General features: G+C 37.2%; 1 pseudogene; it reads left to right on the top strand.

Annotated features, from left to right (window-relative positions):
• LOC114688242 overlaps nucleotides 1-22538 on the top strand; it is a 33609-nt pseudogene extending 11071 nt beyond the window's left edge.
• Nucleotides 22539-25522: the final 2984 nt, after the last annotated feature.

The following is a 25522-nucleotide window of genomic DNA, read 5'->3' as shown; positions in this document are numbered from 1 at the left end:
GATAAAGTTTACAATGTGTGTAAAATATACGTAGGCCTAAAAGAGACAAAAAATGATATATACAGTTATATAAAAATATAGATAGTTTTAAAAATAAAGTCTTGCCGGGCATTGGTGGCGCACACCTTTAATCCCAGCACTCAGGAGGCAGAGCCAGGTGGATCACTGTGAGTTCAAGGCCAGCCTGGGCTACCAAGTGAGCTCCAGGAAAGGCGCAAAGCTACAAAGAGAAACCCTGTCTTAAAAACAAATAAATAAATAAATAAATAAATAAATAAATAAATAAATAAATAAAGTCTTTAAAGAGAAAGTAAAGGTAGTATAAAAAATAAGCCACATAAAGATGGATATTACACAGATAATCTGGATTGTGTTGTCTTTGGGATTTTTAACTGCAAAAAACCACATGATCATAAAAGCTGTTGAGTTAAGCCAATATGTATATTTTAAAGATAGCTTGACTTCAAAATTTGGATCTAAGGATTTGTTGCTTTGGGAAGGAGGCTCTGCTTTTGTTTCCACAGAAAGCCAGAGGCTATGGATTTGTTCCAGATTAAGATACATCAGGTTTGACCAACCAAGACCACCTAAAAGGTCTCCGATGACACTGTGGCCCAGATGATCCAACATCCAGAACAATTTCAAGGCAACTGGCTCAGATGATACACCCTCATTTAGAATCCATAATTTTCTAAAATTTTCTTTGTGTCCCCATAAGATACAGCACCCTCCTCCAGCAGAAAGTAGTAAGAGAAGCTACACCCAAATTCCCAAATATACCAAGCTGGCTGTGGTGAAATTGGCTCACACCTTCTCTAAACCCAGGCATATTGCTGAAAAAAAAAGGTTAAGAGATTCTTGTGTCCCAAATCAGAAGAGCCCTCTGGTATGGGACAGAGAAAAACCAATATTTTTATTTAAAACAGGTTGATTATAAATGCAATCTCTTTCTAAAGAAGAAAAGGGGATATATATATATTAGGATAAATAGTAACAACTTGTTTAAAATGTTTTACATTGCTATAAATTTTAGTTTATTGATACAAATTTAGAGTTAATTTTGTTATAATATATGTATATTTCTATTCTTGATTGAGGTGTTATGTTTATGTAACTTATTTAGATTATAATGGATAATTAGGAAATACAGATTAATAATTGGTCTTCTATGATAGCCATAACTTGTAGCCATGTTAGTTAAGTTTTCTAGGTATACATAGATATATTTCATATAGATAGGTAATCTTCAAACACTTAAATGACCTACAGAATATGGCCTTTGAAATGTTTTTAAAAATTTAAACTTTCTGGACAGTGAGACATGTCTGCTCCTGGCAGCACTGACTTACTTCAGAGAAGATGGGCATAAAAGACACTCTATATGGAGTTTATCTTCTTCTTGACTAAAATAGCCATTTGGGCAAGAAACTGGCCTTGCCTGGACTGCTTGATAAACTGGATATGCAGGACCCATAGGAAGGTGACCACTAAGTTTGCTTGACAAAATGGTCCTTCAGGTTCCTGCTTTGCAGAGGAAACTGCCAGACATTCCACAGGACACAGAGAAAAATGACTAAGAGACTCCAGGCCTGTGGGCTGAAGACAGATGGCCCAACTTTACAAAGGAAATTAGGTGACTGTCCAGGCTGTCAGCTGTCTCTGTCTACCCTGCAAGACTCCCAAAAGTTGTATGCATCCTTCTCCCATTTTCAGGTAATATTATAGTCTTCTGAGGTCTTTGATGTAGTTAAAGCTAGATAGTTACAATTTTCCTTAGTTATGATAAAAGATAAGTTAGATATAAAATCTTAGACTCACAAATATAAGATAGATAGGATATCTTTTTAATTTTGCCAAATACAAATATACTAGATATTATAAATAGACTATATATTATAACTGTAATTCTTGCTTGATAATTGTTTTGTTATCTGTAATTTTACTATGTTAAAGTTAAAACCCTTTGAAAAAAGAAAAGAAAAGAGGAAGTGCTATGGATATCACTATAAATAAAACACTGATTGGCCAGTAGCCAGGCAGGAAGTATAGCCGGGACTAGAAGAGAGGAAAATTGAGAGAACAGGAAGGCAGAGAGGAGGAGACGTCAGCCTGCCATCCAGGGAACATCATGTAGAGGCAGCAGGTAAAGCCATAGAACACGTGGCAACATATAGATTAACAGAAATGGGCTGAGTATAAGAGTAAGAGCTAGACAGTGGTGGGCCTGAGCTAATGGCCAAGCAGTTTAAATAATATAAGTGTCTGCATGCTTATTTTATAAGTGGGCTATGGGACTCCTGGGACTTGGTGGGACCCAGAGAGAAAAACTCTAGCTACATACTGGTGTTATATTTAGAATGTGGTCTTCTGTGCCAATACATTCTAGGCTACATTCTACTTTCTGCTCTATCAGGTTCAGCATAGTTGGATTTATGTTGAGGTCTTTGATCCACTTGGATTTGAGTTTTGTGCATGGTGACAGATACAGATCTATTTGCACTCTTCTACATGTTGACATCTATTTATGCCAGAATCATTTGTTGAAGATGCTTTCTATCTTTCATGGTACAGTATTAGCTCCTTTATCAAAAATCAGGTATCCAAAGATGTGTGGTTTAATGTCAGGATTTTCAACTTCATTCCACTGGTCCACATGTCAATTTTTATGACATTGCCAAGCTGTTTATATTACTATATCTCTATAGTAGAGCTTGAAGTCAGGGATGGTGATGCCTCCAGAAGTTGCTTTATTGTAAATGGTTTTTCTAGCCATCCTAGATTTTTTTGTTTTTTCATATGAGGTTCAGTATTGTTCTTTCCAGGTCTATGAAGAATTGTGTTGGGATTCTGATGGGGGATTGCACTGAATCTGTAGATTGTTTTTTGTAAGATTGCCATTTTTATTATGTTGGTCCTACCTATCCATGACCATGGGATATCTTTCCATTTTCTGATATCTTCTTCAATTTTTTTCTTCAAGGACTTAAAATTCTTGTCATACAGGACTTTAACTTGTTTGGTTAGAGTTATGTCAAGGTATTTTATAGTATTTGTGGATATTGTGAAGGGTGATATTTCTCTGATTTATTTCTCGGCCTGTTTATCATTTGTATATAGGAGTGCTACTGATTTTTCTAGTTAATCTTTTATTCTACCACATTACTAAAGAGGTTTATTAGTTGTAGGATTCCCTGGTAGAATATTTGGAGTCACTTATGTATACTATCATATCATCTGCAAATAGTGAAAGTTTGACTTCTTCTTTTCCAATTTGTATCCCTTTGACTCCTTTTGTTGTCTTATTGCTCTAGCTAAAACTTCAAGTACTATATTGAATAGATATGGGGAGAATGGACAGTCTTGTATTGTTCCTGATTTTAGTGGAATCACTTTGAATTTCTCTCCATTTGGTTTGATGTTGGCTGTCAGCTTGCTGTAAATTTCCTTTATTATGTTTAGGTATGTTCCTTGTATTCCTGATCTCTCTAGAACCTTTATCATGAGGGGTGTTGGGTTTTGTCATAGGCTTGTTCAGCATCTCATTAGATGATCATGTGTTTTTTCTTTCAGTTTGTTTATATGATGAATTACATTGACAGATTTTGGTATGTTGAACCATTACTGTATCTCTGGGATGAAGTCTACTTGATCATGGTGGATCTTTTTTTTTTTGCAGTGTCCTTGATTTGGTTTGCCAGTATTTTATTGAGTATTTTTGCATCAATGTTAATGAGGGAGATTGGTTTGTAATTCTCTTTCTTTGTTGCATCTTTGTGTGCTTTGCATATCAGGGTAACTGAAGGATCAGAGAAAGTGTTTGGCAATGTTCCTTCTGTTTCTATTGTGTGGACCAATTTGAGGAGTATTAGTATTAACTCTTCTTTGAAATTCTGGTAGAATTCTGCACTGAAAACATGTGGCCCTGAGGTTTTTTTGGTTGAGAGATTTTTAGTGACTGCTTCTATTCCATAGGAGTTATTGGTCTATTTAAATTGTTTATCTGGTCTTGATTTAACTTGTGTATGTGGTACCAGAATAGTGTCCATTTCTTTTAGACTTTACATTTTGTGGAATATAGTTTTTTGAAGTATGACCTGATGATTCTCTGGATTTCCTCATTGTCAGTTTTTATGTCTCCTTTTTCATTTCTGATTTTGTTAATTTGGATATTTTCTCACTGCTTTTTTTGTTACTTTTGATAAGGGTTTGTCTATCTTCTTGACAACAACTCTGCATTTCATTGATTCTTTGTACTCTCCTCTTTGTTTCTATATTATTGATTTCAGCCCTCGATTTGATTATTTTCTGGCATCTACTTCTTCTGGGTGAGTATGTTTCTTTTTGTTCTGGAGCTTTCAGGTATGCTCTTAAGTTGGAAGTGTGAGATTTCTCCAACTTTTTTGTATACACATTTAGAGCTATGAAATTTCCTCTGAGTACTACTTTCGTAGTTTCCCATAAGTCTGGGTATGTTGTACATTCAGATTCATTGAATTCTAGGAAGTCTTTAATTATCTATTTCTTCCTTGACCTTGACTGGTGATTCAGCTGAGTATTATTCAGTTTCCAAGAGTTTTATGCTTTCTGTAATTTGTGTTGTTGTTGAATTCTAACTTTAAGCCATGATGGTCTGATAAAATACAGGTTATTCTTATTTTTTTATATCTGTTGAGATTTGCTTTGTGATCAAAAATGTGGTTGATTTTAGAAAAGGTTCCATGGGGTGCTGAGAAGAAATCATATTCTTTTGTGTTTTGAGTGGAAATTTTTGTAGATATCTATTAAGTCCATTTGAGTCATAATGTCTGTTAGTTCCCTTGTTTCTCTGTTAAGTTTCTGTCCAACAGACCAGTCCTTTGGTGAGAGTGGGGTGTGAAAGTCTCCTATTACTAGTGTGTGGGGTTTGGTGTATGATTTAAACTTTAGTAATATTTCATATATATATATATATATATATATATATATATATATATATATATATATATATATATACTTTGTACTTGTGGCACAACTGTTCAGAATTGAGACTTCATCTTGGTGGATTTTTCCTGTGATGAATATGTAATGTCCTTTTTGATCTTTTTTGATTGATTTTAATTTGAAGTCTATTTTGTTAGATATGAAGATAGCTACAGCAGCTTGCTTCTTAAGTCCATTTGATTGGAAAGTCTTTTCCCAAAGCTTTACTCTGAGGTAGTGTCTGTCTTTGAAGTTAAGGTGCATTTCTTGCATGCAGCAGAAGGATGGAGCCTGTTTTCATATCCATTCTGCTAGCCTGTTTCTTTTTATAGGTAAATTGAGTCCATTGATATTAAGGGATATTAATGACCACTGATTGTTAATTCCTGTTATCTTTTGGTGGTAGTATTGTATGTTACCCTTCTTTGAGATTTATTGGTGTGGGACTAGCTATCACCTGTGTTTTCATGGGTGCATCTAATTTCCTTAGGCTGGATTTTTCCTTCTAGTACTTCCTGTAGGACTGAATTTGTGGATTGGTATAGTTTAAATCTGGTTCTATTGTGGAATATCTTGTTTACTCCATCTATGGTGATTGAGATTTTTGATGGGTGTAGAACTCTTTGCTGGTGTCTGTGATCTCATAGTGTCTGCTTAATATCTGTCTAGGACCTTCTGGTTTTCAGAGTCTCCATTGAGGAGTTGGGTGTTATTCTGATGGGTTACTGTTATATGTTACTTGGCCTTTTTCCTTTGTAGCTCTCAATATTTTTTCTTTAAACTATATGTTTAATGGTTTGATTATTATGTGGGGAGAGTATCTTGGAGGGGGTGCAGTCTATTTGATGTTCTGTAAGCTTCTTGTAGCTTGATAAGCATTGCCTTCTTTAGGTTGGGAAAGTTTTCTTCTTTGATCTTGTTGAATATATTCTCTTTCCTTTGAGCTAGTATTCTTCTACTTCTTCTATCCCTATTAATCTTAGTTTTGGTTTTTTCATGGCGTCCCAGATTTCCTGGACATCTTGTGTTATGACTTTGTTGGACTTAATGTTTTTCCAATGAATTTATATCCTCTATTGTATGTTTAACACCAGAGATTCTCTCTTCCTTTGATTACATTCTGTTGGTTATGCTTGCATCTATAGTTCCTGTTCATTAACTCAGATTTTCCATTTCCAGCATTCCATGGATTTATGTCTTCTTTATTGCCTCTATTTCAGTTTTCAAGTCTTGAACTGTTTCCTTCACCTGTTTGATTGCTTTTTCTTTGTTTGCTTGACTTTCTTTAAGGGATTTATTGATTTCTTCCATTTTTTTGTTTATCTTTTCCTCAGTTTCTTAAAGGAGTTTTTTATTTCCTATTGAAAAGCCTCTATCATTTTCATAAAGTAATTTTAAGATTATTTTTCTTCTGCTTCATCTACATTGGGATGTTTAGGTCTTGCTGTAGTAGAACCACTAGGTTCTGGTGGTGCCATATTGCTCTTTATGTTGTTGAATGTATTCTTACACTGGCATCTACCCAGTTCCTACTATCAGTACAAACAATGTGTGTCTCAGGGAGCCACTCTTGGTCCAATCATTACTGGCAGTGTTTGTGTCTCAGGAAGCTGCTGGGATCTTGGATTAATAGGTGGGTTTGGGTGATGTAGTGGGCCTTGTAGTTTGCAGGGTCCAATGGGGTGATGGAGGGAAGGCCTAATCTCAGGATTTTTGCCTGCTGGCCTGCAGCTGGGGCTCTTGGTTCAATCAGTACTGGTGAAGTCTCTGTCTCCAAGAGCAGCTGTGGTCTTGGAGGATGGGCTTGTTGGAGGGGGGAAGTGGGGCTTCTTAGTTACAGGATCTGATGGATGTGGTAGTCAGGCCTGCCTGTAGGAGTTCTGCCTACTTGCTTGTAACTGGGCCTGCAATGGATGGGGTATGGGGGAACAGGTTCTGGCCCTGGGCCTAAGGACTAGAGACTGGGGTGATCAGCTAGGAGAACAATGACCCACATCTTGGTCCAATTGGAGCCAGCTGGAGTCTGTGTCTCAGGGAGTAGCTACAATTTCAAGGGACGGGTCCATTTAGTAGATTATAATGAAACTTTTCTTAAAGTTTTGTTTTTTGTTTTTGTTTTTGTTTTTGGAGACAGGGTTTCTCTGTGTAGCTTTGCGCCTTTCCTGGAACTCACTTGGTAGCCCAGGCTGGCCTCGAACTCACAGAGATCCACCTGCCTCTGCCTCCCGAGTGCTGGGATCAAAGGCATGTGCCACCACTGCCCGGCCTAAAGTGTTTTTTTTTATTTGTTTGTTTTTAAAGTTTTATTTATTCTTTTTACCTGCACATAACTCTAGGATCTATATGAACAATAAAGTTTTTAATATAAGTCTAAAGCTTCAACTGTTAATTGAAAGGTTTTGGCTTTGAAAGCCATTGTTGGACCCCAATGCTTGGAAAGACCAATTCAGGTGACAAGGAGTACCCTGGTGAAGGTTAGTTACCAACTTTCCTGCCAGTTGTTTCTGAGAGAATAATCTTTTCTTCTGGTGTCCTCCACCAACCTGTGTGTTTGAGCCGTACATTGCTTCTCTACCATAGAGTCTCAGGCATGGCCAGATGGTAGTATATACTGAGAATATCAAGAGGCCCCACTAGTCTAAGGCTGGTTTGTTGACAGCCAGGTCAGTCACCCAGAAGTAGAGAACAGCAATTTGTAGGGGAAGCCAAATCATCTCTAGGAGAGCTAAGATTTTTTTAATGTCCTTTTCCCCAGCAGTAAGTAGCCTTCTTTCTCTCTATGGACATTGCCAGTAGCAAAAGCTTACTGATCAATGTCTGTGTGTATGTTGGTGGACATTCTTTTTCCACATCTAAGATCCTGGGTCAGATCAATCATTTCTGTTCTCTCATCTGAGATACCTTGCTTGGGCCCAAATCATTCTGTTTCAATTAAAATAACTGTTGCAGTTCCCATGTACCTGGTTTTATCTTTCACCTCTTGCAGTCATGGATGAACACCAAAGTCATTAGGCAAGAGGGTAGACAAATTGATGGCAGTGGGTTTCCCAAACCAGACTTGAGTGAGGGCCAGGAGAAGGGCCTGGCACTGTGTCACATACTCATTAAAGAGCCAGTATCCTGGTGCTTTTTAGAGGAGGGCCTCAAATATGTCATGAGGATGTGTGAGTACAAGATCTTGACCCAAAGTTAGCTTGTTTGTGTTCTTTCATTAAACTAACAGTAGCCACCGAAGCTCTTAGAATGGTGAGCCATCATGTGATTATAGTGTCCAGTTGTACCAGGTTGCTTCCATGTCACAAAATAAATAAATAAATAAAATGACAGCCATAAAAAATGAAACAATAGAAGAAAGAATGGCAGGCAGGCAGGACAGAAGGAGGGAAGGGAGAAAGGGAGGGGGAAGGAAGAAGGAAGGGAAGGACAAAGAAAGGAAGGATAGAATGATAAAAAATAAGAAATTGAACTTCAGGAACTTAATATTTCTCTACAGCAATTTAAATAGTCACTCATTGAAAAGGCAGAAGACAGAACGAGATATATAATATCTGCTATACAATTTAACAGAGGATTGGTGACTAGATTATTTAAAGAACTCAAAAATTTTTTAAGATCAAGAAATAAACAAATTAAAATGTAGCCTGGATAAACAAACTTTCCTCAAAATGTGAAGTACAAAATTTGATAAACAATGATTTAAATGTGCAACATCCTCAGCCATCAGGGAAACACAAATTAAAACTGATTTAAAACTTCTTCTTATCCCAGCCAAAATGGCAAGGTCCAAAAATCAAAGGATGACACATTACCATTGATTTTTGGGAAAAAGAAAACTTATTCACTGGTGGTGGGATCAAAGACTGGTACAACAATTGAGTTTCTACTTTGGTAACTATTCCTTCACATACCATCTCCTCAATTAAACTATTTGAAGATTCTTGTTACTGGGTCTTTTAACTGTGTTAGGGACTCTGATATGATTCTTTGATTGAGGAAGAGTTTGCAAAGCACTTCCTTTCCTGCAGGTGTTCACTTGTCTCAGTACCTTCTAACTCAACTCCAAAGATCTTTTTTTTTAAAATCTATTTATTTATTATGTATACAGTGTTCTGTCTTGCACATATCCCTGCAAGCCAGAAGAGGGCACCAGATCTCATTACAGATGGTTGTGAGCCACCATGTGGTTGCTGGGAATTGAACTCAGGACCTTTGGAAGAACAAGCAGTGCTCTTAACCTCTGAGCCATCTCTCCAGCCCCCCAAAGATCTTTTTGAGATTACTGGAAAACCATTGTCAAGTTTTGGTTTGTTTCCTGTGACTTTTAACTTCACAAAAGTGAACAAAAAATGTATAAACATGTTTCCCATTTTTATGTTCATGTTTTTGATATGTTTTGGGTTGATTTTTACCATGGAATAAGAACCTAGGGGTGAACTTCGACTTTATGTCTATTACATTCTAGTTTCCAAAACATCTCATGGAAGATAGTACTTTGTCCAGTTGACATTTTCTGCACTTCCATGATGAACCACAATATTCTATGTATGTGGGTGGCACTTTATGCTTTAGTTTGTCCTGTTAATCTATGGGTAACATCATTTGTATCTTCTGAATATATTTGGTGGGAAACCCCTTTGGTCAGATAGTAGAACAGCTTATCCTGCTGGTTTCTTGCCCTTTCTGCTTGGATTACTATTTCCATGCTTTTGTTGTAAGATTGTCTTTCATTGGTGGTGAGGTAGGTATTTTGTTAGAAGGTGGCATTGGTGTAGATGCACATGTTTGTGCTAGTGTACATACACAAATGTGTGCCAGAATACAACCTAAGTTGTATTTCTTGTGGACCCAGCCACATTCTGGGGACATGGCCCACACTGTCAGAGAGTTTACTGAGATGGCTAAACAAACATAACAGTAAGATTGAGGGATCCACCCTACCCATAGCTCCAAAACTGGAACTGAAAGTATTCACTACTGTGCCCTGAGTGAAACCTGAGGATCAAGCTCAGGTCCTCATGCTGGAATGGCAGCCCTTTCTCTAGTGAGCTCTCTCCCAAGCCCTGTATTCACACTGTTAGACAAGAACTGTGATACACAGTTACTATTTTATATTCCTAACTGACTTGCATTTATAATTTTATTCATGCTGTTCTAGTATTTCTTCCAAATATCCCCACAGTTCCATAATTATGCATTGATTCATATCATAAATATCTCAGTACTTAGTTTTTATGGGTTTAGATTGTTACTAAACAGCCAGGGTTCCTCTGAATCATTCTGTACACACAGATGCCAGGCCTGCTTTGTTTTCTCATGAGCTTAAGAAGTGATTCATCTCCTTTTCTACAGAGCCTACCAACATGAAGAAAGTAACATTGCATATTCATGAATCACTAAAAGTGTGTCCAAGTAAGGATGAACTTTGGCACACAAATCAAAGAGCAATTTACAATATGCAACCACAATAAAACAAAACTGTGAATATTATATTTTTCATGTGTAATGTCATAATTTCCTCTGTGTGTGTGAAAATTTGGTCATTATAGAGTGCAGGTTATTTTCCTTCTTACTGATTATTATTAAGAGAATGAGTAAATAAATCAGAAGGTAACATTATAGCATTGCAAATGTGAGGACTGAGTTTACATCTGCAGATTGCAAATGGGGAGGAGGGCATTGCAGTGAACTTGTGTACACCTGTTGCTCTTTTAGTGAAATGAAGGACACAGGCAGGGGAATTACTGCCATCCCATGAGCTACAAAAAGACAGTATTAAATAAGGTGGATGAATATGACCCCCATCTGAAGTTGTTTTTAGTCTAGCATCCATTTGCCTACACACACACACACACACACACACACACACACACACACACACCTGACAGAGAAATATGTACACATATCACACAAACACACATATAAAAATAAATTGTTATAAAAATGTCAACTGCTCTTCAGACATGTTGAATAAACTGGTGTTCTTGAATTAAGCAGTATCTTAGTAATTGGTGGCTTGATCAAGAAACATTTGTTTCTTTTGGCTATACAGATTGAAAGTTGAATACCAGGATATTTGAAAATCTCATCCAAATACTTAGACAGAATTTATCACAGGTACAAAGCCAACAAATAAATCCCTTTGGAGCTCAAGTTATTGAGAAGTACACACTCAGGGGTCTACAACATCCTAAAGAAATAAAACTAAGGGCCATTTTAGTCATATGGAAACTTAATATAGTAGAAGCTTCTTAAAACACATATACATACATTAAAGAAATCCCAATGGAATCACCAAATAATAGGGGAGACACAGACACAACTAAACACTTCTCACCACAAAATGAAACTTAAAATTCTGGGAATGGGTTAATTGAGTTGTTGGCCAAATGTGCCCTAAGGAAATGATCAAACCACCTGGCTACTACCAAGGCTATTGGTTGCTCTACACAAAATGTAGGTAAGGTCCTATTTCTGAAGACAACATCGACATGACTTGCTGAACACGGAGAAGTTGAGCTCGTGCCAATCTAGAGTGTTTGCTCCTATGGACCTGGAAAGCACTCTGTGTGCTACCAAAGGAGAAAGGTAAATACCAACCTAGCTATGAATGCTTCAATCTACAATGGTTCCCTGACTGCAAGATATACTGGTACAACAGTAGCACAAAGCTTGTGTGAACAACCAACCAACATCTGATTGGATTCAAAATCGACTCAATCAGATAGACTCCATCATTCCTCAGGTGGCCAAGAACATGACACTAGATAGGCCATGGACCTAGGAAGAAGCCAAAAACTATTGTTTTGCTAAAGAAATATAGAAAAAAATGACTGCTTGGGGCATTCTGATATCTTCATAGATACATGTGTTACTAGCCATCATCGGGAAAGTTCCCTGAAGAAGTAGCACAGTCAGTCCAAATGGGATGTATCCATATAATCCATTCCCTTGTGTCTCAGGGAATGCTGCAGAAGAGGAGGTGGAAACATTGTAAGAGCCAGAGAAGGTGGACAACACTGAGGAAACAAAGCCATCTCAACATAGCAGGACTGCTGCACATGTGTGCTCAGATAAACTTGGAAGCATGCACAAGACCAATACGAGTATAAGACAGATGCAGTGCATATAATGAGAGACAAAGTGGACACAAGACCCCATCTTTAATGCAGAAGCTATCTCAAAGCTATTACAAGCCCCCATCCCCAACCCAGTGGTAAATAGAAAAATTATGTTTCTCCATGGAAGTCTTGTTAGGTATACAGAGTATGCCTAAGAGTAGGCCCCAAGTTCAGTGGTAGATATGAAAAAAAATGAAGCTCAATGGTGTTTTTGGAGGTTAACTTTTTAAATTATATATCTTTTGTGTGCATATTATAGTTTCTGACTTTTTGTTCTTGTGGTTTTCTGTATATTAAAATGTATGTCTCTGCCTCTTTATCTGTTCCTTTTTCTTTGGCACTTTTTCTTCTAGTTAGTTGTTTGTTTTGCCTAATACTGGTTTGTTTAGTTTTATTTTAACTTATTATTATTTTTGATGCCTGCTTGTTTTCTAATGAGAAAAAAAAGGAAAAGGGTGGATTTGGGTCAGAGGGGTTGTGAGAAGGACCTGGGAGGAATTGGTGGAGGAGAAACTGTAATTAGGATATATCATACAAAAAAAGATCTATTTCAATAATTTTAAAAAAACTCCCAATTCCAGCAAATGCTAGAGAGATACCTAAACATAGATATTTGGAAACGGAAGCATTCAAATTGTAAAGGCCATTGAATTAAACTTACACATATATCATGTGTTAAGTCTTTAATTTATTTCTATTTTATGTGCATTGGTGTTTTTTTTGTTTTTTTTTTTTGGTTTTTCGAGACAGGGTTTCTCTGTGTAGCTTTGCGCCTTTCCTGGAACTCACTTGGTAGCCCAGGCTGGCCTCGAACTCACAGAGATCCGCCTGCCTCTGCCTCCCGAGTGCTGGGATTAAAGGCGTGCGCCACCACCGCCCAGCTGTGCATTGGTGTTTTGCCTGCATGATATCTGTGTGAGGGTATGAGATCTTGTAGTTACAGACAGTTGTGAGCTGCCATGTGGCTGCTGGGAATTGAACACACGTCCTCTAGAAGAACATCCAGTGATGTTAAATGCTGAGCCATCTCTCCAGCCCCATGTGTTGTTTCTTATGAGCCTTTATGCTAAATATTGTTCTTCCTTCTGTTCAGGTTAAAGTTGAGGAACTACCAATGTATTTTGGCCATGATGTTTGCCATTGAGGAGATCAACAGCAATCCCTATTTTTTACCCAACATAACCCTGGGATTTGAGGTCCAGAATGTTCCAGAGGGTCAAAGAAGCACTATGGACAATCTTTTTGTCTCACTTTCAGGCTCTGGTTATGCCATCTTTAACTACAGATGTGCAAGAGAGATCATGTCAGCTGCTGTACTTACGGGACCATCATGGGCAATATCCGAATTCATTGGGACACTGCTGGATCTTTACAAATTTCCGCAGGTGAGAGAAGGTGATGGAACAGGACATGATGTCAGCTCTACTTGGCAACATTATAGGTGAGGGAAAGCAGGGAAACAAATCACTCTTAATGAGAAGAGAAATGATGCAGACTGTTGGAGATGCATCTATGTTTCTACAGCATTGAATAGAGAGAAAGGAAAGGTAGGGAGCAGAAATAGTACACTATTGAACCCCTGAAAAATTTCTGTACTTTTTCAGAAAACCCATAGGAAGGCAAATTTGACCTTCAAAGCAATATTCTCCTACAGGCTTTAAACCATTACTGTAGAATTGAGTTGAATTGTTTGACAATGTTCTTCTTTCTGATTGTTTTACTCTATAGCTTACTTTTGGGCCTTTTGATACTACCCTCAGTGAACAAGGACGGTTTTCTTCCCTGTACCAGGTGGCCCCCAAGGACACATCTCTGAAACTTGGCCTTGTGTCTTTGATGCTTCATTTCCACTGGATCTGGGTTGGGCTGTTCATCATAGATGATCACAAAGGTGCCCAGATTCTGTCAGATTTGAGAAATGAGATGGAGAAAAATGGAATCTGCATAGCTTTTGTGGAAATGATCCTAGTCATCAGGGGTTCATCTCTGACCACACCCTTAAAAAATCAGGTGCAAATCCTGGAATCATCAGCAAATGTGATTATTATTTATGGGGACACTGATTCTCTATTAAGCTTAATAGTAAATATTAAACAGATGTTACTCACATGGAAAGTCTGGGTCCTCACCTCACACTGGGATGATTCCAAATTTTTTAACTATTTTCTGTTGGATTCATTGCATGGGGCCCTTGTTTTTTCACACCATAAGGAGGACATGATCAATTTTACAGATTTTATTCAGACAGCCAGTCCTTTCAAATACCCACAAGACACTTATCTTCATGTATTGTGGCACTTAATCTTTAATTGCTCATTTTTGAGGAAAGACTGTAAAATTGTGGATAACTGTCTGCCTAATGCCTCCTTGGGATTGTTGCCACATAACATATTTGACATGGCCATGAGTGAAGAGAGTTACAATGTATACAATGCTGTGTATGCTGTGGCCCACAGTCTACATGAAATGATGCTCAATCAATTTCAAACTCGTGGAAAAGAGATGGTATTCTTCCCATGGCAGGTAATGCTACTTATGTAATATTATAGCATCAGCAACATGACACACTAAGAGTTTATAGATGCAGTCAAACGAGACAATACATATTTTAGATTATTTTATCAAAATTCTGCAGGGAAGACTTTGCAAGGAGGAGTCTGTTTTAAGTCAATACAGTTGTATTACAAAGGGTAATACAATATTTCCAGGATAATTTTTTCAATATAAAAGAGTCCATTACCCAAAATATTTCACACAACAGAGAGGGCAAAGACAAATTGTCTCAATGGACCTGAAGACATCTAAAATGTTTATGTTATGAAAATTAGCACTCATAAAATCATTCATTTTTTATATAGTGAAATTCTAAGTATTTTCTAAACTTAATTTTCAAAGAAGGGGAGTTTTTCTCCATGCAAATTCATGATTTAGGAATGCATCATTCTAAGTTTTCTAGTGGAAAAGCATTGGAAACTTTAGGAGCATAATGATATTTCCATTATCCTTGAGTATCATTTTTTTGATGTGATTGGTACCTATTCTAAAGGTGCTTTTCACAGTAGTGATTAAAATCAAGAAGAGATGTTCCCTGATTCTGCCTCCATTGTACTTCTCTGGAGTTTATGTAACATAACAGCATGCATCTCTTTTAGCTTCACCCTTTTTTAAAGAATACACAGTTCATCAATCATGCTGGAGACCATGTGGTTCTGGATTGGAAAAGGAAATTACATGCAGAATATGACATTCTCAATTTTTGGAATTTCCCAGAAGGTCTTGGGTTAAATGTGAAAGTAGGAACATTTTCTCCAAATGCTCCAGAGGGCCAGAAATTGTCTTTATCGTTTCATATGATACAGTGGGCCACAGGAATAACAGAGGTGGGTTTCATCTTACTTCAGTATTTTGATCTGTAGTACATTTCAAAAATATATTCCTGTGTGTCGTGACCCTTCAATGTTTACACAGGGCCCATTTATAAACACATAGCTGTAGCTGAAAGTTTTCCTGTGCCTTCCCAGCCCCCGCTTCCTTTCAGTCCCACAGCTGCTCAGACCCAAATGAACACACAGAGGCTTATATTAATTATGAACTATATGGCCTATTGGCTCAGGCTTCTCACTAGCTACATCTTACATCTTAAATTAACCCACTTCTATAAAACTATACTTTGTCACATGGCTCGTGGCTTACGGTATCTTTACATCTTGTTTCTCATGGAGGCTGCTGGCAATTCCTGACCCCACTTTCCTCTTCCCAGAATTCTCCTCGCTGCTGATCCTACCTATACTATACTTCTTGCCTGGCTACTGGCCAATCAGCATTTTATTTATTAACCAAATCAGAGCAACACACATTCACAGCATACAGAAAGACATCCCCAGCAATAATAACCAATAAAAAGATTTGCCTTTGTACATAATTTTGCTGGATGAACTATTTATTTTCCAATTCTCATTTATTTAACATCATAAATATAGCATGTGTCATGATTATTTCTATCATTGTCGTGAGTAACTTGACAGAAGATTTATTTTGATTCCATCTTGGAACGTTTCAGTTAATGGTCAGTTGGCCTTTTGCTTTTAGACCCCTATCAATGCAGAAGAACATGATTGAAATGTGTAGACATGTTACTTTTTCTTTTCTTGTTGTAAAAAATGCTACCTGACAAATAGTGTAAGAGGATTTTTCTTGTTTGAGTGTATATTCAATCACTGCCAGAAGTCGTGTTTTTAGATGGCAGACGTAGCTGCATCTAACATTGCATCAACAGTCAGGTTTCAGAGACAGCTGAATGCTACTGTTCACCTTCTTTCTTTTCATTCATTCAGGGACCAGGGTCAATAAATCAGGGCCACTCACATTAGAGAGGATTTTTTATCACAAGTAACCCAATCTAGAAAAATTTTCACAATAATTCTCATAGGTTTTTTTCCACAGTGGTTCTAAAATGAACCACTACCATGGAAGACAAGATGAACCATTATTATGAAGAAAATTTATTCACTTTTGTATCCAGGAGTCAAGAGACAGTAGGGTTGTAGTATCACCAAGACATGCAACCAGGTACCTAAATTTTTACCTCTGTGCCTCACGTCATAATCCTTGAACAATTTTCCAATGAAGTCACATTATTAGGGCCCATGTTGACCACATGGGCCTTTGCATAACTCACCCTACTAATAGAAACAATTCAACTATCTGCATTTAGAGACAATAAAAACAAATTAATGATTCCATATTTGAAAACACTCTGCCTATTAAACATTCCATAAAAACATGAATATTTTATTATTTTCAGATTCCTCAATCTTTATGCAGTGAAAGCTGTGATCCTGGATTCAGAAAAACTCACCAGGAGGGCAAAGCTGCCTGTTGCTTTGACTGTACCCCTTGCCCAGAGAACGAAATTTCCAATGAGACAGGTAAATGTAAATCATGCAGAAATATTCACAGCTGTCCACATCTGTAATATCTATGCAAATAAAAAATATCTGTAAGGTTCAATTCAGTGAAGACAATCTTCTTCCTTCCAGCTGCTAGTAAAGCATGGGTTACAGTTCATTTTTCCCTCTAAAATAACACACCTTTGACATTGAGATTTATACCTTCTTTGTATTCTTGAACAATTGTGGACATGACTGTATTACAAAAACTGTTCTTCCCTCACCAGAGTATTATGCTTCATCTCACCATGCCACTTGTTTTAGAGTCTTTTTTATTGCTATGAAAAGGCACTTTGACCAAGCAACTTATAAAAGAACGCGTTTACCTGGACTTACATTCTCAGGTAGTTAGAGTCCATGAAGGCAGAGGATAGTCATGTATGATGTTTTGAAAAAGAAAAAGCTCCCCATAGACTCATATGTTTGAATACTTGGTCTGCAATTGGGAAACCATTTGGTAAGGATTAGGAGGTATGGCCTTGTTGAAGGAGGTCTATCACTGAGGGTGGACTTCAAAGTTTCAAAAGCCTACTTCATTCCCAGTTAGCAATCTCTCTCTTTCAATTTCTCTCTTTCTCTCTCTCTCTCTCTCTCTCTCTCTCTCTCTCTCTCTCTCTCTCTCAATCCACACACACATTATACATATATATATATATATATATATATATGACTAAGACAGTGTGACAACAAGAAGAGTTGAGAATCCACACACTGACAAACAAGTATGAGTCAGTAAAGACATACTGTGAATGGCATGATCCTTAAGGCCCTTCTCCAGCAACATGTCTCTTCTATTGGGGGGAAATATCCTAATCCTCCCCAAATAGTTTCACCAAGGTAGAAGGCACGGAAATTTATGACATATGATAGACATTCTTATTAAAATCACCACATTTTACTCCCAACCCCTGTACTCCTATGAGCATGTCATAATTTAAAAAAATTCATTTAATCTGAGTTGAAAAGTCCCCCTAGTCATTCACTGTCTCAATGGTATTTAAAATTTAGCCTTACTGAAATGCAAGGAAATCTCTTAATTGTTACTCCCTACAAAATAAACAGACAAACTACATACTTCTCCCAAAATGTGGCACAGAATATATATTAGGATTACAAAATAGAGAAATAGGGGTATAATGAAGATATAATGTACCAAGGCAAGATCAAAACATAGGAGAGAATATTTCCTTCCTGAAATCTTTTGATCTGGGTTTCCATATTCTGAATTGTCCTATGTAGTGCTGTCTTCCAAGCTCCTACTAGGATGGCTATTAAGGTCTACTCACAGTGTTCAACTGATTTTCTAGTCCAAAGTCCAAATTCTTCCACAGTTGTTCAAACAAACCACATGGTCAGATCATCATGGCAACAGACACTGGTACCTACCTTGATACCAGTTTCTTATCTATTACTGTGACAAGAAACCATGATCAATAGAACTTATAAAATGAAGCATTTAACTTGGAGCTTATAGTTTCAGAGAGTTCGAGTCTATGATGGGGGAGCCAATGTATGCCAACATGAAAAGATGAAACCACATGGTCAGATCATCATGGCAACAGACACTGGTACCAACCTTGATACCAGTTTCTTATCTATTACTGTGACAAGAAACCATGATCAATAGAACTTATAAAATGAAGCATTTAACTTGGAGCTTATGGTTTCAGAGAGTTCGAGTCTATGATGGGGGAACCAATGTATGCCAACATGAAAAGATGAAAAATTACATCTTCCTTCGTAAATACAAGGCATAGAGAGCACACTGGGAATGGTTTTAGTTCTTTTGAACTTCAAAGTCCTCACCCAGTGACACACATTCCCACAAGGCCACACCTCCCAATCCTTCCCAAATGTTATAGCAAGTGGGAACCCAGTATTCAAACAAATGAGAATATGGGGGACATTTTCTTTAAAAACCACCGCAGAGTTGAACATACTCCAATTAAGTATCAATTCTTCATAATGATCACAATTTGTGGTTTTCACTTTTACATCTCCAAATTCTTGGTGACCAGCATGGTTCTGAAAATATAATACATCAGAGGGTTGTATTTTATTTCATAGACAGATAGATAATACATGGATGACACATAGAAAATAAAATCTAAATCCATTGCATGTGAATGTAATTTTGTCATTACATAGAATAAGAAGAGAAATCTCACACAGATTTACCTTGCTAACATTTTTATGAATATTCTTTTATACCTGGGATATTTTAATTGAATAATTACTATCTAGAAAAGATTAATGGACTTACATTCTTTACCTCTATAATAGGGACATTCTAAATTTTATTTTTTTATAATTGGAATCATTTCATTCTATATATGTACAAAGATCTAGTTTTTTTAGCAAATGTATTGAGGTTGACAAGATGGAGCATCTCATCATTACCTTAAATGTGTATGACTTATACACACTGGACATGTACAAGGTTCATGTACTTGTTCCATTTGCACAAAGGAGGAGCACTTCACCCACCACAGTCAAATCCCATAGAGCTACAAGTTAATAACTAGACTTTAAAAGAAAACAAAGGCCAAGGATGAGAATAACACACAAATATTAGACAGGTTAGAATTAAATATGGTACTCACTCAAATACTGTAGGGAAATCTTAATCTATTCTGTAAAGGAAAATGTTTAATACTGTGTAAAGAATTTGCATAGCTGATATAGTATACATACCTTTCTTTAAAAAGAGATGATGTGCAACATACGAAGCATTTATTATGAACTAGGACATTAACAGCAAAATCAATATTCCAAATACAAAAGAGAAGGAGTAACAGTGGAGGAGAGAGACATGGAAGTAGAGCATAAAAGTATAACTTGGGAAACTAATGATGTGAGCTTGAGAGATGGCTCCAAGGTTCAGAGCCCTGGCTGCTCTTCTAGGGGATCCAGGTTCATATCCCAGCTCACAGCATTCTGTAACTCCAGTTCCAGGATATCTTATGTCCTGTACTGGTCTCTTCAGGGACTGGGGTTTCATGGTTGCCACACCTGTAAAGGACCCACACATGTGAATTAAAAATAGACTTTTTATTTTGAAATAAATGAAATGAGCATAACTAGGCAAGCTGAAGAAATTGGAAGGAAAACAAATAGTATTAACAAAGAGATTTAATGCTACTAAAAACAGAATTAATTTTTTAATTCATTAAAAATACCAACAAAAGTGAAAATAAAGTCTGTACAACAGGACTGAGGCACATAAGAACCCACAGGGACTGTGGCAGCATGCACAGGTAAATCCAGGCTAAATCCAGATGGGATCAAAGCATGAAGATGAAGAAGTGAACATGGTTCCCACCCTTACATTTCTGCAACTGATGCTCACTTGCGAAAGAAAACTAAGTTTTCCCAATGAATCATCACTGGGTATAGTAATAACTTGTAAGGATAGGACTGTTGTCCAGGGGTTGATGGCCAAAAGAAAATGACCTCAGATGTATCTTTGTCTCAGTTTGTTTTCTTTGGCCTGAATTTTCTTTATTTGTTTTGTTTTTATTGGACTTTTCCATTACAGATTGTTTTGCAACTTTGTGTTTTTATAGTTTGTGTATGTGTGCATGTATGTATGGGTATATGCATGTCTGTCTGTGTTTGTGCATGTGTGTAAGAGAGAGAGACAGATATGTTAATTGTTTGGTTTGGTTTGTTGGCATTTTATTTATTTCTATTTTAAAGAGAGAGAGAGAAAGAACGTCCATGGAATTGTGTGTTCATGGAGGTCAGGAGGATTTGAGAGGAATAGGGGAGGGGAAATCATGATCATAATATATTATAAGGGAATGTAAATGGTAACATGATGATATAAAGACAAATATATATTGAAAATTAAAAGGTATATAAAATGTGTACATTATTAATGTATTGAAAATTTGACAGAAAAATCCATGAGCATATATTATAATGTAAGAGTAAATTGATAAGCTATCAGAATTATAATGTTCAAACTGTTGGTGAAGATTTTAGAATATATGAGCAGTTCTGTATTTATCCATTACATACTATTGTACAGAATTATGAGAATGATGTTACTGGTGAAGTGTTTCAAGGCTCCAAGAAGTTAAGAATACTAATTCACGCAGGCTCCTTTAGAGAATGAGGACACAGAGAACATCATGGAATTTACAAATGTGGGTACATTTGGGATACATATAAGAGAACAACATTGTAAGATAAGGATTTCAAGAACATTCTCTCTATCACACTGAAATCCTGTGCCCTGTAAAGAATGGAGATGTATTGATGAAGAGGCAATGTCAGCCAAATTAGGTTAATGCAATGCACATCAGTGCTCTAATGACTTATAAAACTGATACAACAATGTATCTACAGGCAAGGATACTATATGAGTAACAACAGAGAATGCATTCAGGCTGTTTAATTTGTGTCAGCATGAAGTAGAAGGCAAGTCAAGTTTAAGGGTATTCTCTAGAAAATTCTTCCGTATTTGTGTCTGAAACAAACAAATGTTTCAGATTACACTGCAAAATTCTGAAGCTGGGAAGTCGCTTAGGATAGAAAGAGAAACCTGAGTATGCACTCATGATCACCTGCATTTTTGCCAGATGTGAACCAGTGTGTAAAGTGTCCAGAAACTCACTATGCAAATACAAAGAAGAGCTACTGCCTACAGAAAAGGGTGACATTTCTGGCCTATGATGACCCCTTAGGGAAGACACTCACCTTCATGACCCTGGGCTTCTCCTCACTCACAGTCGTCATTCTTGGGGTGTTTCTGAAGCACAGAGACACTCCCATTGTCAAAGCCAATAACCGGCATCTCAGTTACATCCTGCTCATCACTCTGACCCTCTGTTTTCTCTGTCCCTTGCTTTACATTGGCCATCCTAGCACAGTCACCTGTATCCTGCAGCAGAACGCATTTGGACTGCTGTTCACTGTGGCTCTTTCCACTGTGATGGCCAAAACTCTCACTGTACTTATAGCTTTCAAGATCACTACTCCAGGGAGAATGAGGAGGTGGCTGCTGATAGCAAGGGCCCCCAATTTCATCATTCCCATCTGCACTCTGCTGCAAGTTGTTCTCTCTGGAATCTGGCTGGCAACCTCTCCTCCATTTATTGACAAAGATGCTCATTCAGAACATGGACACATCATCATCATTTGCAACAAAGGCTCAGCTGTTGCCTTCTACTGCATCCTGGGATATCTTGGAATACTGGCCCTAGGGAGCTACCTTATGGCTTTTTTGTCCATGAATCTGCCTGAAACATTCAATGAAGCCAAGTTCCTGGCTTTCAGCATGCTGGTGTTCTGCAGTGTCTGGGTCAGCTTCCTCCCTGTCTACCACAGCACCAAGGGGAAGGTCATGGTGGCTATGGAAGTCCTCTCTATCTTGGCTTCCAGTACATCACTCTTAGGCATCATCTTTGCCCCCAAGTGCTACATTATACTATTAAGGCCAGAAAGGAACTCAGTTCATCACATTAGGGAGAAAACATATGCTAGGAGGAAAAACCTTAAAACCTAGCTCCCATGTTTCTTAAATTAAAGAGCTGTGAAGCATGATTGTTCTTCACTGTCTGAACACTCACATATAAAGTTATAATTTGGTATTTGATCCCATAGGCTGTTATTTCTTTAGGTGATCATATAAGGCTACATTAATTCTGTATCCATCTTTTTCTCGTGTTGAAATACAAGCTGCATGTTGAGTCCTCCTCGTGCATTCACCATTGCTTTTGTGTTTTGGTTTCATTTGGTGATGAAATCTAAATTTGTGAATTCTTCCACTTGGATCATTCACATACATTATTAATTTGACAACTGGATTCCAAGAAATATTTACTCTATCAACTGTGGGTGCTCACAAACATATTCAAATCATGATGTAAATATTCTTCGATGTTTTGTATTTGACATTCAATACAACAAATTTGTGTCAATATAGTGTATTGTTTCTGAAGTCCATAAGACACTTCACCAATTTATCGTGCTTTCTATGGTATATGATTATATTACAAAGAAATCCAAATTCTTTACATACTATGTAACTGCTCATGATTATACTATACCAGGTTACTACATATTAAGTTATTGCTAAGATAGGACCTTATTTTATAACCCAAGTACAAACGTCAACCAAAACAGCCAATTCGCAGTCAATGCATGGAGGCACTCTTTGAATTGTGGTGATGTACATAAAATGTGTGGCCATAACTGCTCCCACTTTGTATTCATTTCTCTTTTTGACTCTAAACATCTAAGCAGCCTTTATCTCATCACTTCTTCACAGACCATGACCTTTTATTAAATCGATGCATATTTTTTCAACTCACACTTTGGATTGGGAAAGCCTTTCACATCAGGAGGGCATTTCCAGCCATAACATTGGAGGCTTCTCCATATCTAGGACTTCAAATGGAGTCAGCACAAGATCCTGTGCCTTGGTGCCTGTTTGTGTATTGGGTGTATGTGAACTAGGGCATATGTACGTACCGTGTTTGAGACAGTCAGACCAGTCAGGAAGACTAGTTCAAGAAGTTTAAGTTAGAAGTCATAAAGGCAAGGAATAGCACACATAGAGTCTCCATAAGTGGGACATATTGCCTTACCTGTCTCCAAGGGCCCAGGACTCTTCCCATGATGCACTCCCATCATTCATAGGAAATCCCACTTTTTATCTTCAAAGCTCAGCTACCTAGTCCCTTCAAATAGTAGCTTATAGATGTTCTAAAATGTGCAAGGATCATGGACTCCAGTTAAGCTTTCTTATCATAGAAGACTCCACAATTATCAACCCAGACAGTTAGGACTCTGCTGAAAGTCCAGTGGTGCCAGTTCTCAGCTGGCAACATCTGGTCACCAGATGTTCTGCACTCCAGATCTTCTACTGAGAATGTGTAGCCTGTCAGAGCAGTCACACCTGTTATTGGCTAGAAGGTCCTGGGAAAGGTTAGTAGGGAAATATCAGTACATACATCAGAGAAGCAGGGGGGCACCTGTCACCTCCTACCTCTTCTATTCATCCATCCATAAAGGCTGAAATCCTCTCTTCACTCTGCTTTACTACTTCCTGTCTCCTCTCTGTCAACAGTCCTCCAAACCTGTGTGGTTACTTTAGGTCAGCTAGTGGCAAGCTCTACCCTCTGACTCCAGGCAAGCTTTATTTTCAGAACACAATCAAAATATCACATATTTCCCCCTTTTTGTCTAAATGAAAAGCAAAGGTTTTAACTATCATAGTAAAACTATATACAAAACTACAATCAATATATACAAATATATATATTGGCAAGAATTACATTAACAATGATCAATCAATTTGTACTTAACAAATTCAGAGAAAATACTCCATTATCTATTCTCTCTTGGTGAGTCCAAAGTGTTGTACCTAATTCACATTCTATCCTAACTAGTATTACCATCCCAAAACTATCCTTTTATGTCTCTCAACTTTATACACTTCACACATCTTTTGTTAGTTTCTTGTTAACAATGAAAACTATAACTATAAATATCTAGTCTTCAACTTCATCAGAGACCTGAGAAGGATATAATATTACCTGATCAAACAGAAAGTGCAGTGCAAACAGCTTCCAAAACTAAGAAATGACAGAAATAGCTGGCTGCCTAGACAGTCACCCAAGGTTCCACTGCAATGTTGAGGAATGTATCTTTGGCCTACAGGCCTAGAATGTCTTACAGACTTGTCTGTGAAGCAGGGATTTTGAAGGACTGTCCCACCTTGTCTTGGCAAGGTTTGGCAGTCACTCTTTTGTGTCTTGCTTGTCCAGTTTGGACAACAACTATCAGCAGTCAAGGCAGGGGCAGTTTCTTGCCCAGTGGCTAACTTTTTCCACAAAGAAAATAAACTCCATATGGAGTTTCTTTGATGCTCATCATCTTCTCTGATGTAGATTGGTACTGCCAGGAGCAGACATGTCTACTGTCAAAAAAAAAAAACCCTTATGTTATTAAAACATCTTAAATGCCATATTCTGTAGACCTCTGAAGTTTTTGAAGACCACCTATCTATCTAAAATATATCTCTGTTTCACCTTGAAATCATACCTACATGACTAAAAGTTTTGATATAAGAGGTGACTACTAACTTATATTTATTTATTATTCCAAATAGTTTGTAATAAAAAAAACTTTCAAGGACTAGAAATTTAAATTACATTGTTAAATAGGTTGCATAAATATAATATCTTAAACAAGAGTAGAAATGTATGTATAGTATGTTCTAACAAAAATAACCTAAATTTTGTATCAATATACAAAAATATCTCTAACAAGATTAGAAATATATACATTATAACAAAAATAACCTCAAATTTGTATCAATATAAAAAAATCCATACCAACATAAAATATTTAAGACTAGTAGTTGCTGTTTGATTTAAAGGTAGATTCAACAATCTATCCTTTTATCCTATCATTTTTATATTCCCCCGCTTTTTCTTTTCAGAACAAGATCCTTTGTTCAGCTTTTTTCCTGAACATTTCCAA

This window comes from Peromyscus leucopus, chromosome 1 (genome assembly GCF_004664715.2).
Source record: "Peromyscus leucopus breed LL Stock chromosome 1, UCI_PerLeu_2.1, whole genome shotgun sequence".
In the NCBI taxonomy this organism is placed as follows: Eukaryota; Metazoa; Chordata; class Mammalia; order Rodentia; family Cricetidae; genus Peromyscus; species Peromyscus leucopus.
Note: the sequence above shows the minus strand (reverse complement) of the source record. Positions and strands in the feature narration are given on the sequence as shown.